Here is a 17,499-nt window from a genome sequence, read left to right as displayed (position 1 = left end):
AAACATTCACCTCAGACTTTAGTGTGGGTGAATTATCTGACTTCCTAGGAGTAAAAAAAACAACTTGATTCAGTCTGCCTAGGTTGGGGCTTGTGGTCAGCATTTCTAATGAGTTTCCAGGAAAATCACAGTTGGTACTGTGGGCCCATGGACCATACTTAAGCACCATAGTCAAGTTGCTCTGGCGCTCCTTTTAATTATTTTTTTCCCTCTTTACTCTGGCTGGATACCTCTGTACTCTTTCTCTTCACTTTGTAGACTTTTGTAAGTCAAACAGTATTTTGTTTCCTTCCATTGAAAGACAAATCACCTCATATTTGGGGCTACAGATGTCAAGAAATCCACAAGTCAATCTCAAATGGTCAGATGGGTAAAAACAAAACTTAGGTATCAAATGAGTAAACACTCACTTTTTATGAGAGTATGACTGAGTATTCTTTTTTTTTTTTTTTTTTTTTTTTTTTTAGAAATTCTGAATTTTTTAATCCTTCTTTACAGGTTACCTAGACCACTTTAGATTAAGAAAACTGTAGAAAGTTAGTAACTGCCACAAGCGGACACCAGTTGGTGGCACGTGTCAATTTCCACAGAGTCCTGCTTTGCGGGGTGTCTGAATGCACTGCTCAGGGTCTCTGCTCAAACTTGCTGAAATCACTCATGGCAGATTTTAGTCCACAGGTCGCTTTTCCCCATATGTCTTTGTAAACTCTTCAGCATTCTTACAGAATTTTTTACGGTCCTTAGAGTATTTTTCAGCTAGGTCAGCCCGGAGTGGATACTCAGGCTGGGGGTCATTCACCAGTGCTATGAGGGACTGGATTACTTGGTCAGTCTTGGTGGCTGGCTTCCAGTTTTCAGCACTAATGACTGGCAGACAGACCTGCCCCTTCTCATCGATGTTAGGGTGGTAGATCTTTGTTTTAAATGTGATCTTGGGTGGTTTGAATGGATACTCTGCTGGAAAGCTGATTTCAATTCTGAAGGCTCCCTTATCATATGGAGGGTTGTCAGGAACAATAAGCCCTTGCCAAGTCAATAAATTAGCTTCATCAACCTGGATGTTACGGAAGTTTTTCATTCCACATTTGCGGATCTCTTCAAGCTCCTTCATCAGCCTCCTGCTGGCCGCCATCTTGGATCTGGTGCTGCTGCTTTCCCCATGACTGAGTATTCTGATGCCACGTATTATTCTGTGAATGCAACATTCATAGGTATGAAGGTGTTCGTGTGTAGATAGATACAAGTAGATACTTGTGAGTCAATAAGTATTCATATTTAAAGCATTCTTTTTAAAATTGGAACTGAGTGGTGTTTGCATAGCATGGTGTTTTTGCTTATATTTAGCACTGTTTTATACTGTTATTACATATTGACAAATTCATGTCTGTGACTAGTATCTATGCACTTTGAAGGCAGTGACTCTTATGCCTTGCTCATCTTTGCATCACCCCAGAGCCTACTTGGTACTCAGCCAATGTTTGTTCAACAATGACTGTATGAATTGTTAATCATATGGAGATGATCAGTGATGCCACCTCAAGTCTCAATGGCTTAAAATGATGAGGTGTGTGTGTGTGTGTGTGTGCTCTAGCCTTTAGATGGGTTATTTACTTTCATTTTGAAAGGGTGGTTTCTTTGGTCAGACTGGATGTATCAACAAGTCAGATGACTAGTTATCCACAACATGGGTGATTAAGAGTGACTGGGTATATGTTTCTTAGTCTCCAATGTCAGGTACATGTTTCTTAGTCGTCAATAGACCCAACCTATTTATTCTCTCACAGTGGAGACAATAGCAGAAGTGTACAAGTGGAGTTCCATAAGTCCTTTGCAAGCTTCTACATATACCACATGGGATAATGAGCTGTGCCCAATAAGTTACCTAGCCAAGCTTGAGTTAGGACAACAGTGGCCAACAGGGAAAGGGAAAGGATTGTTATCACCTTTTGTAGTCACTCTACCGCAGTATTGTTTCTGCTATCATCCCCCAAGAATCTCCCACAATGTGGGAAAAAGCATGCTGCACTGAAGCCCTTTCTGATTTTAATTTTGAAAACCAATAGTTCTATCACAATAGAAGCTTGATCTGAAGTGATTTGGTCAAAGGCATGGAGGTCCTGATTTTTACTGGAGTACAGCCTAGGTTCCATTACAGTCCGTTCTCATGGCAGGTGGATCAGCCACAATCCCATCCACCTGCTGGTGCGTGATCCTTCCAGGCACTGGGCCAACATGCAGGGAAGCAGACACCCATGTGTTTTAATCAGCATCTGCATCTTGATTTGAGGGGGGAGTTACTCTTTGAGCCATGTTAAACAAAAACATAAAAATTACCTTAAAAGCACCTTGATGAAAAGACTCTGTTATCAACTATCTCATCAAATGGGAGGAAAATTCTGAACAGGGAGACAAGAGGCCAACAGCTTTGACTTTACTGGGGAAAAAAAAAGAAAGAAAGGAAAAGGAAAACATAATAAATGCCTAGTTTAACAAAATGATCATAAAGAAACCATTGATTGTAATAACAAGAACTAAATAACCAATGTCATTTTCAGTGTCCCCTTATTCTTCTACCACAAGGAGATCTATTACACAAAACATATGTGCATAATTTGGAGGAAAATAAAATTGCTTTAAAAAAGATACTCAACTGATAGCAATAAAATTTAGACCAAATATCAGAAAACTATTACGCCTAGCTATAATACTGGTTAGAGTTCCATTTTCTGGTTTGGTCAGTCCTAGGAGGTCCATTGAGCTGTTATTTTGTTTAAGCTGCTGGAAAGGTAAACTAATCTCATGTAATGGCAGAAGACATGGAAGCTGTGCTTTTCTTTCTCCGTTCAAGGGAGGCTTGAGGGACAGTGGATTCTTCAGCAGGGTTAGTGTATGCAGTATGTTCTTTCATGGAAAGGCAGAGACTTGTGAGAGGTGCACCTTAGGCCAGTAAAAGGTTTTCTGCTGGACGCATGCAAAATTGTGAAATTGATCAGTTTAATTTTCAGTTCCCATCTTCCCTGGATGGTACTCTGTTGAAAATCACAGTTCAAGATCTAAACAGAACATTCTGGGTTTTCTTCCCGATCGAAAGATCTAAGGCCTACTTGCATGTCAAGGGTAATGATAGCTAACAGGTTGAAGCATTCCCAATGCTCAGTGAGAACCAAGTTCTCCACTAAAGGGTTCATTGGTGAACGTGCCTACACTATTTACACTTGAATAAACACCCAACTAGTTGTCTTTTTGCAAGACAGAATGCTGAAAGTTAAAGCTAGTAGTATACACGGAAAGAAACAAAAACTTCATAAGCCTGTCAGGTATAACATGGAAGTTAAGAGGCTTCTGTCCAAATACACTAGGTTGAAGACCTCTAATGATTTTCCCCTGCTAACAGCTCACCAGAAATTCAGAAAGAATTGACTCAAATGGCCAAAGCAATAGTAATGGGGACAAGGAAAAATAGGCCACTAAACTTTATTTTAGAAGTCAACAGAACGATACAAGGTAACTGATTTGCTTCATTTTTCTCTACCTTATTTCTGGGAAATATTCACGGAGGTAGAGGGAGCAGTAGTTTCACAATCAAATGTTTGAGAAGTCAAATGGAGAGCTTTATCAAGAACTGTGAAGGAGTTCATGCGTCACCATGCCTGCCATCCCAGCACTTGGGAGACTGAAGCAGGAGGAGCTTGAGTTGAGGCTGCCTTGTTTTAAACAGTGGGGCCTGGAAAGGAGGAGGAGGAGAAGAAGAAGGAGAAGGAGAAGGAGAAGAAGAAGAAGAAGAAGAAGAAGAAGAAGAAGAAGAAGAAGAAGAAGAAGAAGAAGAAGAAGAAGAAGAGGAGGAGGAGGAGGAGGAGGAGGAGGAGGAGGAGGAGGAGGAGGAGGAGGGGAGGGGAGGAGGAGGAGGAGGGGAGGGGAGGGGAGGGGAGGGGAGGGGAGGGGAGGGGAGGGGAGGGGAGGGGAGGGGAGGGGAGGGGAGGGGAGGGGAGGGGAGGGGAGGGGAGGGGAGGGGAGGGGAGAGGAGAGGAGGGGAGGGGAGAGGAGAGGAGAGGAGAGCTATGCTACCAATGTCTCTGTTAAGAAATGCAGAAATAGAACCACTGAGACAGCTCAATAGGTAAAGGCACTTGCTGTTACGCCTGAAGACCTATTTGTTTTCTCAGCCCCGGAAATGATAACTTTTGGGCATTTTCAGTAGCTATATTACTTTAACATTCAACTATGAACCTTCCTGTGTTCATATAGCAATTCTATGTATAAAATATTCTCTATTTGGAGATATTTGTATGTTGGCATCTACTGCTGCACTGATCACAATAGCCAGGAAAGGGAAGTAACTAATGTATGGAAACAGAAAATGTGGTGCATATACACAATTGAATTTTATGAAGTTGTAAATAAAAATGAAATCATTCCATGTGCAGGAAGACAGATGAAATTGGAGATCATGTTATGCAAAGTAAGCCAGTCTCAGAAAGGCAAAAAGCACATTTTCCTCTTGTATGATGAAGAACCAAGATTTAATGTGTGTGTGTGTGTGTGTGTGTGTGTGTGTGTTAGTATGTCATGAAACAAGAAACGGATTGTGAGAAAGAAATCTTGTATGAGGAAATAGAGAGGGTGATAGAATACATGTGATAAGGAAGCAGAAGGGAAGGTGGTGGGAAGAACCAGAGGAGAGGGAGGAGGACAGATACAAAGATAGTGACACATATGTATATGTATGTGTATGTGTGTGTGTGTGTGTGTGTGTGTGTGTGTATGTGTATGTGTATGTATATGTGTATATAGTGGCCCCGATGAAAACAATCAATTTGTAAATAAGCTGTAGATAAGTGCTCTGCCTGAAATACTTTGGATGGACTCTACTCTCTCATTTGGAAACATTTGCATCTACACTGGGAATGATGGTGTTCCTATAAGTTGTCTGCAGGTGCACATATGGTACATCAGAAATCTGGGCTAAAGGAGGTGAAATGGTTAGGCTCACAAGAGCTGGCAGTGCTCCTCTCATCCCACCTCTGTGTTTAGTGACATCATGATGGCGACATGAAGTGAGGTGATGATACACACCTGAAGTTAGAATGAGTTCTAACTCAGTTCTAACTAAATAAGAGAATATGTTTTTATTTTTACTTTTTCTCATTTCTTTATTCTTTTCTTTTTATTCTTTCCCTTCCCCTTTCCTCTTTCTTTTTCTTTTTATTAAACTGAAAATAGATTTTTTTCATACAATGTAGTATGATTACAATTTCCCTTCCCCTAACTCTTACCAGATTCTTCCCTCTTCCCTACCCACCCAAATCTACACTCCTTTATGATTATAATACAAACAAGCATCTAAAAACTGATGATAAAATAAGAAAGCTAAAACAAAACCAGTCCAGAATAGGATATAACAAAGAGAAGAAAAAGAGCCAAGCAAGAGAAACACGTATAGATGCAGCAACACTGGGTATTAAACACATATAGATGCAGCGACACTGGGTATTAAACACGTATAGATGCAGCAACACTGGGTATTAAACCTAGGACCTTGTTCATATTCAGTAAGCTGTATTCCAAGTCCCTTGTTTTTCTTTTTATTTGATTTTTATTAAAGGGTAGTTCACAATATCAAAAAACACAACAAGCCCTTGCACAGATGTGATAGCCAAGCTTTAACAACTCGGAGAGGGGGCTTTTATTGTATTGCTTGCTGACTTGGATGTTGAAAGTACTCCATCTATGGACAGCTTCGTGTCATCATCATAATGTCACCAAACACAGAGTTGTGATAAGATGTGCACCACCACTTAGGATACCCAAGATATAAGATACAATTTGCTAAATGCATGAAACTCAAGAAGAATGAAGACCAAAGTGTGGACACTTTGCCCCTTCTTAGAATTGGGAACAAAACACCCATGGAAGAGACAAAGTTTGGAGTTGTGACAAAGTATGGACCATCTAGAGACTGCCATATCTGGGGATTCATCCCATAATCAGCTTCCAAACGCTGACACCATTGCATACACTAGCAAGATTTTGCTGAAAGAACCCAGATAGAGCTGTCTCTTGTGAGACTATGCCGGGGCTTAGCAAACACAGAAGTGGATGCTCACAGTCAGCTATTGGATGGATCACAGGGCTCCCAATGGAGGAGCTGGAGAAAGTACCCAAGGAGCTAAAGGAATCTGCAACCCTATAGGTGGAACAACATTATGAACTAACCAGTACCCCCCTGGAGCCCGTGTCTCTCGCTGCTTATGTATCAGAAGATGGCCTAGTCTGCCATCAGTCGAAAGAGAGGCCCATTGGACTTGCAAACTTTATATGCCCCAATACAGGGGAACGCCAGGGCCAAGAAGTGGGAGTGGGTGGGTGAGGGAGTGGGTGGAAGAGCGTGTGGGGGACTTTTGGGATAGCATTGGAAATGTAAATGAAATAAATACCCAATTTTAAAAAAAAGATGTACACCACCAGCTCTTGTGAGACAGTATGAGTTGCTTCAGAATATTCATGCCCCGCCCCATTCCTCCTCATCTTCGGATCAACCACTTCCTTTCATTTAACTTAGGTTTCTGGTACCCTATACTTGCACCTAAAGACAACTTATGGAAATAAGGATTATTCCTAGTGCACAACATCATCCTGTGAGATCACCATCCTATGCATCACCTAGTGTAGAGCATCATCCAGTGAAGGACACCATCTAGTTCAGACCACCTTCTTAGTGCAGAGCATCATCCAGTGCAGAGCATCTAGGGTATCACTTAGTGTAGAGCTTCCTCCAGTGCAGAAAATCCCTCAGCATAATCATCTTGTGCAGAGCACCATTCCATGTAGCGCATCATCCATTGCAAGGCATCATGTAGTCCAGGGCATCAGCTAATGCAGGGCATCATCCAGTGCAGAGCATCATCTAGGGCATCACTTAGTGCAGAGCATCCTCCTTTGCAGAGCATCACTCAGTGCAAAGCATCAGTAGCAACTATCCACTCACCTCATTCTGCTTACTTTTCAATTAGTTAATTTCTTCCCATGCATCCCTCAGTTTTAATGACATTTCTAGAGAGAAGCCTTCCTGGACCACCTCAATTTAAATTAGGTCTCACCTGCTGGTCATTCTCCTGCCACTTTATCCTTTAACTTCATGGCATACATCCCAGTTTGTAATTATGTAATTATATTTATGTTCATTTATTTATTGTGTGGCCTCTTCCACTAGTTTATAAACTCCAAAGGGTCAAACTCATCATATATTTTGTCCCCCTCAGTGTTATTGAATAACACCTGAAAAGCACTTTGAACAGTACCTGGCATGGTATAGATGCTCAATAAATATTTATAGAATGAAGGAATGAATGGATGGATAATTAAAGCAATGAATATCTAATATGTGCTAGATGCTCTCTGGAATTCTTTCATGCATGCTGCTTTATTTTTTTATAACACCCATAGCTGGTAGTTATTCCTGTCCTCATGCAAAGGAGGACATTGACTCAAACAGGCTAACTAATAGGCTTCGAAGTCATACAAACAGAGTGAGTGGATGAGTGGGTGGGTGGGGGAGCACCCTCATAGAGGCAGGGGAATGGGAAATGGGATAGGGGGGTTCCAGAGGAAAGAACTGGAAAGGGGATAACATTTGAAATGTGAATAAAGAAAATACCCAATAAAAGAAAATGAAACAAACAAAAAATTAGGCCATTTCTTTAAAACTCCTGTGCTTTGTTTAACATTCAGATCCATGATTTTTGTTTGCTCAGTTTTGTTTTGTCTTTTGAAACAGTCTCAATATGTAAACCCTACTATCCTGGACTTTACTGTTTATACCAGGCAGACCTTAGACCTCCAGAGACATGCCTGACTCTGCCTACCAAGTTCTGGGAGTAAAGGCACATGCCTCATGCCTTGACAACTTCATGTTTCTTATAAAGCATGAAGTTTGCACATGCCTTAGCTGGCAATCTTTCCTGACCTAGCAAAAAATCAAATCTGTCTCTGATTATATCTCTGATCAAAAACTCAACTAGGTTTGTTTTTGTTGTTGTTGTTAACTTTAGTAATTTGAAGAAAGAAACATTTACCATTAAGTGACTACAATCACACTCCATTCGTATAAGAATAAAATTACAGATGGCAGTGGAGTTGACTGCTGGTGGGAAGACTGGGAACTTGGATTTCTTCTTATTGGCAAGATCAAACTATTTTAATGATAAAAATAAGGGATACTATAATGTAGACTTGTATAAGGAAGACATCTCCAAAGATGGTTGGCATGATCATGAAAATGGATCACTGTGAATGGTATCTTGTTTGGCATCCACCGCTAATCTCAGCATACCTTCCTGTGTGGTGGGGCTGGAAATCTAAAAACTGCTCTTTGATTTCAGGATATAAACAGGATTCCCATCAGTTAGATGTGCACACTACAACACTTGGCAGAAATGAAAGGAAGACCATGGTTTTTGTGTTGGAGAACGCGATGGTTAGTTTTGGTTGATAGATTGTTTGTTTTAAGAACCAAGTAGGGCTGAGGAGATGACTCAGGACATAAAGTGCCTGTCAGACAAGCAAAAGGACATGAGTTTTGATGTTGCCCTTTCAAAAAAGAGCCAGGAGCCCAAGTACAATGGTACGGTGATGTGGTTAGCAAACCCCAGATAATCCCTGGAGCTCATTGAGCAGCCATTTTTGCCACATGCATGTTCAGTGACTTAGAGGTTCTTTCTCTATAGATTAGTGACAAAGCTGAAGAGAGTTCAGTTATGTGCTTACTACTCTTGTAGAGGACCAACAATTCCTAGAACCCAAGTGGTGACTTACAACATCTATAACTCCAATTTCCGAGGGATTCGGTGTTCTTTTCTGGTCTCCTGAGGCATGTGAACTCACATGGTGCACATAGACTCATACAAACACATGCACTTAATTAATTAATTAATTAAAATAATTGAATAATAATAATTGAACAATTGAAGAAGACACCCAGTATTGACCTCTGACCTCTCTACATTACACACACACACAAGAATGACCTAAAAGGTTATCAAGGCACACCTCTGGGCATGTTGGTGAAGGCTTTGAGAGAGATGACTATCTGAAGCAGGAAGATCTACCTGGAGTATGGATGTGGTTGGTACTCTTGTGAGCTAAGAGCCTGGACAGGATACAAAGGAAAAAAGAAGAAACCCAGCTGAGCATCCACGTTCTCTTTCTCTGATTCCTTAGCCACTGTGATGTGAACTGCTCCGTCCTTCCATGATATGCTAAACCCTCTGACACCATGAGCCAAAATAAAATCATCCTTTTTTTCCAGTTGTTTTATTACTAATTCAGAGAACAGAGTCAAAGACACATACTAGAGTTGAAGAAACATTGGGTAGTCTCGGCCTGTAATCTCAACACTGAGCAGGCAGAGGTAGAAGGATGATCAAAACCTCAAGGTCACCTGTTCTATACCGTGAGTTCCAGACCAGTAATGGCTACATAGTAAGGAATTTGTACCTATTCGAACCCGCTTAATAGATGAGTGAATTGAAAACAGCTTTCAGAGCTGTTTAGTAATCTTACATTCCTGTTTATGTTTCATGATGAAGAGCAACCTGAGAGCATTGCCCAGCTGGCCAAATGCTCTGGCCCTGAGATGCATTCCAGCTGCACACCAGATCACAAAAATATTGAGACTCCAGCATGTATCTGTGTGATATCTCTCACAGACACAACAAAAATATACTGCTTGTGTTTTATAGATGAAAGAACATTCAAAACAGTTTTTTTTTCTGGGCAACAATTTTCAGTAATAATTAGATAGTGCCTATATTCATAGTACTTCAATATATTATTATTTAGACTAAAACATGTTCAAAATCAATTTACTAGCAGGAAAATGTTTCATAAGCAGATCTCTGCATCATCCCCCTCTTTAGATAAGAATGTGGCCTAGTGCTGATTAATTTTAACACATGTTTTCAAAGATGTATATATAGAGAGAAGCATATCAATTACAGATTATAAAAATATTAGATATTTTAAAAGATCAAATTTATTAAATCTTTTAAAGGTATACAGCTATTTTGTTATTACCAAATGCTATCTCAGTGTGTTTCAATATCGTAAGTGAGGATGAGATACATGGCGTGCCACTAATCATAGTCAGTCATTCCTCGCAACGTCTCATGAGAGTCTACCTTCTATAAAGCGAGTCCCGTCTCTATGAGTAATTGTTCCATAGCCCACCTTCTTCCTTTGGTTACAAACTCAGGTATTATTGCATAATCTTGTTGAGAAAAATAGAGTAACATCTTGAACAGCCAAGTAACATTTTTATTCATTTTCAATAACCATGTAAAGCCTGCTCTACAGTTTGATTTATGCATGTGGCAGTATTTGAGGCAAAAATGAAGAATTCTCTTTTTTACACAAGGTTCCCTTCTTTAAGGGACTGGAGCAACAATCCTTTTGTTAGGTTTTAACCATTCAGTCACCTTTATAAAATTTCCACTGGGTTATGTCTGCCTAAACAAGGCTCATGCTAATCATGTAGGAAGGATTATAAAGGACAAGAAATAAACACATTCAACTCAACAGTGGCCTTGTTAAGGAAGGTAACATGGAGCTTAAGTTCATCCCAATGTGCACATTGTAAACATTTCTGCCTTTGCTTGTGTTGGTGGTGGTTTGTTGGTTTTTGAGACTTGCAGTAGATTGCCTGACTCACAACTTCCTATTTCTATGCACTGTTAATCTCCGACTCTTTCACTTCGGCTAGAGGAACATTTCCTTCTCTGTATTCTAAATTAAATCATTGCCTGTCAAGCTATGGTCTCCTGCATTATCACTAGATCACGAGCAGGCCTTCCACAGCCCAGCCTCGTTCTCTCAACACCTGCTCACTTATCTCTCCAGGGTAGCACAGAACTCTGAATATCCAATCTCTACTTTTTACACAGAAGAAAGGAAAATGTTATTAGAGAGAACCTAGGTGGTATCAACTGTCTAGATAGTGTTCTGCATATTTGAGTGGTTTTATATACATATATAATGTTTTATAACATTTTGACAAGTATGTTTTATCATCATCCTGTTGAAACCATTGTCAATGATTGTGTAGTTGCTAAGACCAAGATGAAGGACTTCCCTCCTGGAATCTCCTAAGTATTTATGCTAGTGATCACTTTCCCTATTCGCAAATTGTTTTCTGCCTATAAAATATTATGGTCTTGTTATAAAAATGTGAACAATGCAATAAAAAATAGAAAGTCAACCCCCATCATTTATTCTTGTTCATTAAATTTATGTATTTATTTAGCCTCTCTGTCTTTATCTTTATCTCTGTCTCTGTCTCTCCATCTCTCTCTGTCTCTCTGTCTCTGTCTCCTTCCCTCCCGCTCTTCCTTTGTGTGTGTGTGTGTGTGTGTGTGTGTTTGAGACAGGGGAGTGAGGGAGGTGGGGGAGAGAGTGCACATGTACACATGCAATGGTATGCACCAATGTACTTGGGGAAGTCAGCGAACAACCCATGGGTTCTGGTTCTTTCTGGCCACCATGTGAGATCTGGGGATCAAACTTAGGTTGTTGGGCTTGCTGACAAGTGTCTGCACCTGCTGAGCCATCTACTGACTCCTGTCTCCACCTTTTATTCTCATCATCTAAGATAAACATCACGAATGGACAATCTTCTTGTACTGCAAGGGTTTGAGTATGTGAGCATGTTGTTACTTAGTAGAAGTGCTAATTTTATTCAGAATTTTCTTTCTTCATATTACATTGAAGGCACTTCTCTGAATCACTTCCTTGTTCATCAAAACCTAACTTTGAGCTGAATAATCCTGTCCTGTGAATGCAGCTTTCTTTTCACTGCCCGCATTCATTAGAACAGTGCTTGGCTGGGCTGCAGGGTGACATCTACTCAATGACACAGTGTTCCAGGCAGTGCCCAAAGCACCTGGCATCTGCATCTCCTCCTGCCTTGTGACATCAGTACTATTTCTGTTAGTCATTTGACTGATAACAGGACAGCAAGGATACAAGCACCGTTTTCTCCTTGCTACTGCTGTTAGCATCCCTTGCCTTGTTCATTCTTTCCTTCTTTCCTAAGCTTGATAAGCTTTCTTGACCTCATTAACGTCTCTGATAACTACAGTATATATTCAAATCTGTGCTCTGACGTCTCAACTCCTGGTCTCACTACATAACCCTACCTGAGCTTACATAACCTAGACTTTTATTTCTTAAATCTGCAGTCTTTCTGATTGGCCTCTGCAGTGCTTGGCTTATGCTTGAGCCTTGTTGTTTCTGGTATTCTTCTACTCCAGGATTTCTCTAAAACAGCTCAAGCCTGAGACAGCCCAAGACATCTTTCCTCTTCACCTCAAGATAACATTAGTTCCTTTCCTTCTCAGTTTGGTAAGTGACCCTTTAGGCCTGGGCATACAAGTAAGGCGCCATATTTCTTTTTTTACTCAGTTGCCAACTCCTGTCCTCCTTATTCTTTTCCACTCTTGTATTTGCCCATTTCCTACTGACTGCTCAAGTATTATCTCCATGGCTTCTTGTCTAGACTCATTAAATGGAATTCCCTGAGCTGTCCCGAGAGCTACATCTTCTAGAGCCTGTCTCTCAGTGTGGTATTAATCTGACTGAGTTCTATTTACACCCTTACTCTGGTGCCCTATTCCTCCAGGGAAGGTCTAAGTCTCTGACCCTAATAGTTTTAACAAAAACCATGTTCAAAGACACTCATGGTTTTGGTCCTGTTTACCCTATTTGGAGCACTTTACCTACTATCTTCTTTCTACCTATTCCTCATCTTTATGATATAAGCATGACCATCTGTCACTATTTGTTCCAAGTATCTGTTAATACAGCTCCCGAGGAACCATTCCTTTTTCTCCCACTCAGGAAAAATCTCTTTGCCGCTAAAGCCTAGCTCACCTTATGAATCATACCTTCCATTCAGCTTTCCATAACTATGACAAATGGTTTGTTTTAATTCATATTTTCATGGGTTTCAACCCATTGGTCCTGTTGTATTTGAGCCCTGGGTGATTGGGTGATTAAGCAGTCCACTGTGGCAGAAGCACATGGTAGAAGGAGCTACTAACCTCATGGTAGCCAGGAAGCAAAGAGTATGACAAAAAGAGTCAAGGCCCCAATACTCTCTTTAAGCATATGCCTTCAATGACCTAACTCTCTTCTACCAAGCCCCACTTCCTAAAATTTCCAACAACTTCTAATAGTGCTACAGGTTGGCACCTAAGCCAACTTGGACTTTGGATGCTTATTCAAACCGTAGAACCAACTTACTGCAACCTTGTAGAAACATAGTAGAAGGACTTTTTGTGTCTTCTGTCAAAAATGTAAACATATTGAAGATAGGGGCTTCAAGCTATGCTTTTCTGTGCCTTTATTGCATTTAATAGAGTACCTGGCATATAAGGAGTGCCCAGGGTTTTGAGAATGTGGCAATGAATAACTTTGCTGACCAGCACAATATATCCCCATCATTAAGTCAATTTTCATCTTTTGTTTTATAATTTGGTCCTGAAGTTTCATACTGATGCTTCATATCCAAGAACCCCTGCCTCCCCCCTCCACACACAGAGAGAGAGACAGAGACACAGACAGAGACAGAGTTAAGAAACAAATTCATTATATTGTCATGTTATAAAAATCAACATATAAAATGATTTTACACCTTACAAATGAAGTTTCTGAAATGATGAGAAAACAAGATCATCTATGATAGCATCATACCCCAAATACAAGATTTAAACATAAAGCCAAAGAGGCAAAAGAGATAGTTGTACATTGAAAATTAAATATAGGGATAAAATTGAAGAAAACAAAATAAAAAGTATCTCATGTTGTGGTGGTTTGAATGAAAATAGTCCTCACCATATATTTGCATGTATAGTCCCCAGTTATCAAAATGTTTGAGAAGAAGAGGCATGGCCTTGCTGGAGTAGCTGTAGCCTTGTTGGAGTGGATGTGGCCTTGTTGGAGACAGTGTTTCCCAGGGCTTTGAGGTTTCCAAGGCCCATGTTAGGCCCAGTATCATTCTCTTTTGGTCTGTTGCCTGTGGATCATGAAGGAAGTTTTCAGATACTACACCAGTGCCATGTCTGCCTGATTTTCTTCATGATGATCATAAGACTAGCTTTCTAAAATTGTAAGCAAGCCCCAATTAAATATTTTCTAAGAGTTGCCTTGGTCATGGTACCTTTTCATAACAATAGAACAGTAACTAACACATTTTTATCTGCTAGAAGAATTAACATTTTTTTATATTTTTATTACATATTTTCCTCAATTACATTTCCAATGTTATCCCAAAAGTCCCCCATACCCTCCCCCCCACTTCCCTACCCACCCATTCCCATTTTTTGGCCCTGGCATTCCCTTGTACTGGGGCATATAAAGTTTGCATGTCCAATGGGCCTCTCTTTCCAGTGATGGCCGACTAGGCCATCTTTTGATACATATGCAGCTAGAGTCAAGAGCTCTGGGGTACTGGTTAGTTCATAATGTTGTTCCACCTATAGGGTTGCAGATCCCTTTAGCTCCTTGGATACTTTCTCTAGCTCCTCCATTGGGAGCCCTGTGATCCATCCACTAGCTGACTGTGAGCATCCACTTCTGTGTTTGCTAGGCCCCGGCATAGTCTCACAAGAGACAGCTATATCTGGGTCCTTTCAGCAAATTCTTGCTAGTGTATGCAATGGTGTCAGCGTTTGGAGGCTGATTATGGGATTGATTCCTGGATATGGCATTCTCTAGATGGTCCATCCTTTTGTCACAGCTCCAAACTTTGTCTCTGTAACTTCTTCCATGGGTGTTTTGTTCCCGATTCTAAGGAGGGGCATAGTGTCCACACTTCAGTCTTCATTCTTTTTGAGTTTCATGTGTTTAGCAAATTGTATCTTATATCTTGGGTATCCTAGGTTTTGGGCTAATATCTACTTATCAGTGAGTACATATTGTGTGAGTTCCTTTGTGATTGTGTTACCTCACTCAGGATGATGCCCTCCAGGTCCATCCATTTGGCTAGGAATTTCATAAATTCATTCTTTTTAATAGCTGAGTAGTACTCCATTGTGTAAATGTACCACAAAGAATTAACATTGTTGAAACAAATATATTACCCAAACTAATGCACATTTCCAATGCAATAAACATTAAGATTTCAGTATTAATCTTTGTAGAAGTAAAAAGTTAACCCTTTAAATTAAATGGAACCACATAGGATCAAAATGGCCAAAGCAGAAGGGTAAAGCTTGGAACAGCAATACTACCTGATTTCAAAATATACTTTAAAGCTAAAATAATAATAGTTTTTTTTTAATTAAGTAGCCTGATACTAGGATACAACTAGGTGTTTAGACCAATGGAATCATCTAGAAATCCTCCAAAGAGGGTCATGTTCTACATCAAAATTGTCATTTTATAAAGGAGTCAATAACACATAATATCAAAAGGCCTTTTTCTTCAATAAATAGTGTTAGGAGAAATGGATATTTACATGTGGAAGACAATGTTGGGCCATTATCACACATCAAATACAGAATTCAATTGAATTAAATTAAAGGTTTAACCATTAAATGTAACTAGAAGGAAGAGGAAGAGGAAGAAACAGCCATGCTGAGCAAGTATTCTACCACTGAATTATTTTCCTGGGCCTAAAGCCAGATTTTCGCTTGAGCTGGTTTAAGTTGAGTTTCTGTCTCTTGTAACCAAAAGAACCCACACTGACACAACCTATTTCTCTGCTGGAAAACTTGATTATTGGTAAAGAAATTGTATGGGCAACTCAACATTAGTCTACAGTTTGATTTATTTCTAAATATGAGATCTAAAAAGACATGGCATACTTTATTTTTTTAAGCATTACGATTTTAATACATGACATGTATGCATGTGTGCATCTGTGCATGCATGTATGTTCACATGGCATCTTTAGAGGTTTCTAAGAGAAAAGATCATATCATTTGCATACCATTTATTTCCTTCTTTCCTATTTCTGTGTCCTTTGTTTCATTTTCTTCCTTCATTGCTCTGGCTAGCACTTCTTGTTGTGTATTGAGAGTGGGCATCCTTGGCTTGCTTATGATCTTATAGGAAAAGCCTTCCCTTTCATCATAAGTATGTTCATTGATATAGTTTCATCATACATGGCCTTTGTTATAATGAAGAATTTTTTTAAATGTAAGTTACGGTTAGAGAACAACTTTTAAGAAATTACCTCTTTTCTTCCACCATGAGTTTGCTGTATCAAAATCACATTGCCATGCCTTCCCTTCTGAGATCTCATCAGCACAAAGTACATTCTTTCTATATCTCATTTTCTGGTTTTTTTTTCTTTTGTAATCATGAAAGGATATTGAATCCTATTGATATTTTTGCATGAATCCCATTTTTATTCTTTATTCTGTTAATGTGATTTATGACTCCTACTGATATTTGATGTATTAGAAGTATAATCCCCAGGGCAACATTATTCTAAGATAGGAGGTGTGTAGGTCATAAGGACTCTGTCCTCATGTAAGGATTAGTGTCATTGTGAAAGGCTTTGTGGGAGAAGTGTGCCCTCTCTGACCTACCACATGGGGATTGTCCTTCCTTCTCGAGGCTACAGTAAGAAAACACCAGACAACTAGATGATGGTGTATTCCTTTTAGGCTTCCCAGACTCTAGCACTGTGAAAATAAATACTGTTCTTTTTTAGTTATCTTGCCCCAGATATTTTGCTGTAGTAAGCCAAAGAACCTAGACCTATAGCCATCTTGGAACCTAAAGCTTGGGCATTATTATAAGTATGATTCTGGGATAGGCCTAAAGTGTAGAGCTGCATGCTCTTGCATGGTGCTAGAATCTGCTGATGTAGACCTAATGCTGAGCTCTGCAACCAAGTCTGGCATTCACTTTACCTACCATGGTAGCCTTTTGAGGAAAGGTGCTATGAATAATGCTAAATGGTTTTTTTCCCCTTTTTTATTTTTCTGTGTGTGTGTACGTGCGAGTGCATGAGTGCATATAGTACCTGTATGTATGTATGTATGTATGTATGTAGTGTATGTGTGTGTGTGAGAACACTTTTGTGGGGGTGCTCATGTACACAGAAGCTAGAGGTTGACTCTGGAACCATCTTCAATGACTCTTCCACCTTATTCATTGAGGAAAGATCTCTCAGTCATAACCAGAGCTCATTGATATGGGTAGTCTTTTCAGCCATCTTAGTTTGGGCATCCTATGCCTCTGCCTTCTTGGGTCTATAATTATTGGTGGGCTACCACACCTACCCAAACATTTGCATGATTACTAACATGGGTTCTGCGCATCCAAACTCTGGTTCCTAGGTTTTCAACAAGTATTTAAACCATGAGTTCATCTTCTCACCCCCTGCTTACCTTCTTCTATGCATCTTTTCCCATTCTTGTACTCTCTTCCATGGCTGCACACTGGGCTTCCTCAGCCTGTGTGTATGTCTTTTGAGCATGGATAGCGAGTCAGGTG

General features: G+C 40.0%; 1 pseudogene; it reads right to left on the bottom strand.

The window, feature by feature from the left end:
• Nucleotides 1–534: 534 nt before the first annotated feature.
• On the bottom strand, nucleotides 535–1,152 carry LOC110284105 (ubiquitin-conjugating enzyme E2 L3 pseudogene; annotated as a pseudogene).
• Between the last annotated feature and the right edge of the window lie 16,347 nt (nucleotides 1,153–17,499).

This window comes from Mus caroli, unplaced genomic scaffold, assembly GCF_978045245.1.
Source record: "Mus caroli unplaced genomic scaffold, Mus_caroli_1 scaffold_18, whole genome shotgun sequence".
NCBI classification, from domain to species: Eukaryota; Metazoa; Chordata; class Mammalia; order Rodentia; family Muridae; genus Mus; species Mus caroli.
This window is presented reverse-complemented; position numbering and strand designations above follow the sequence as displayed.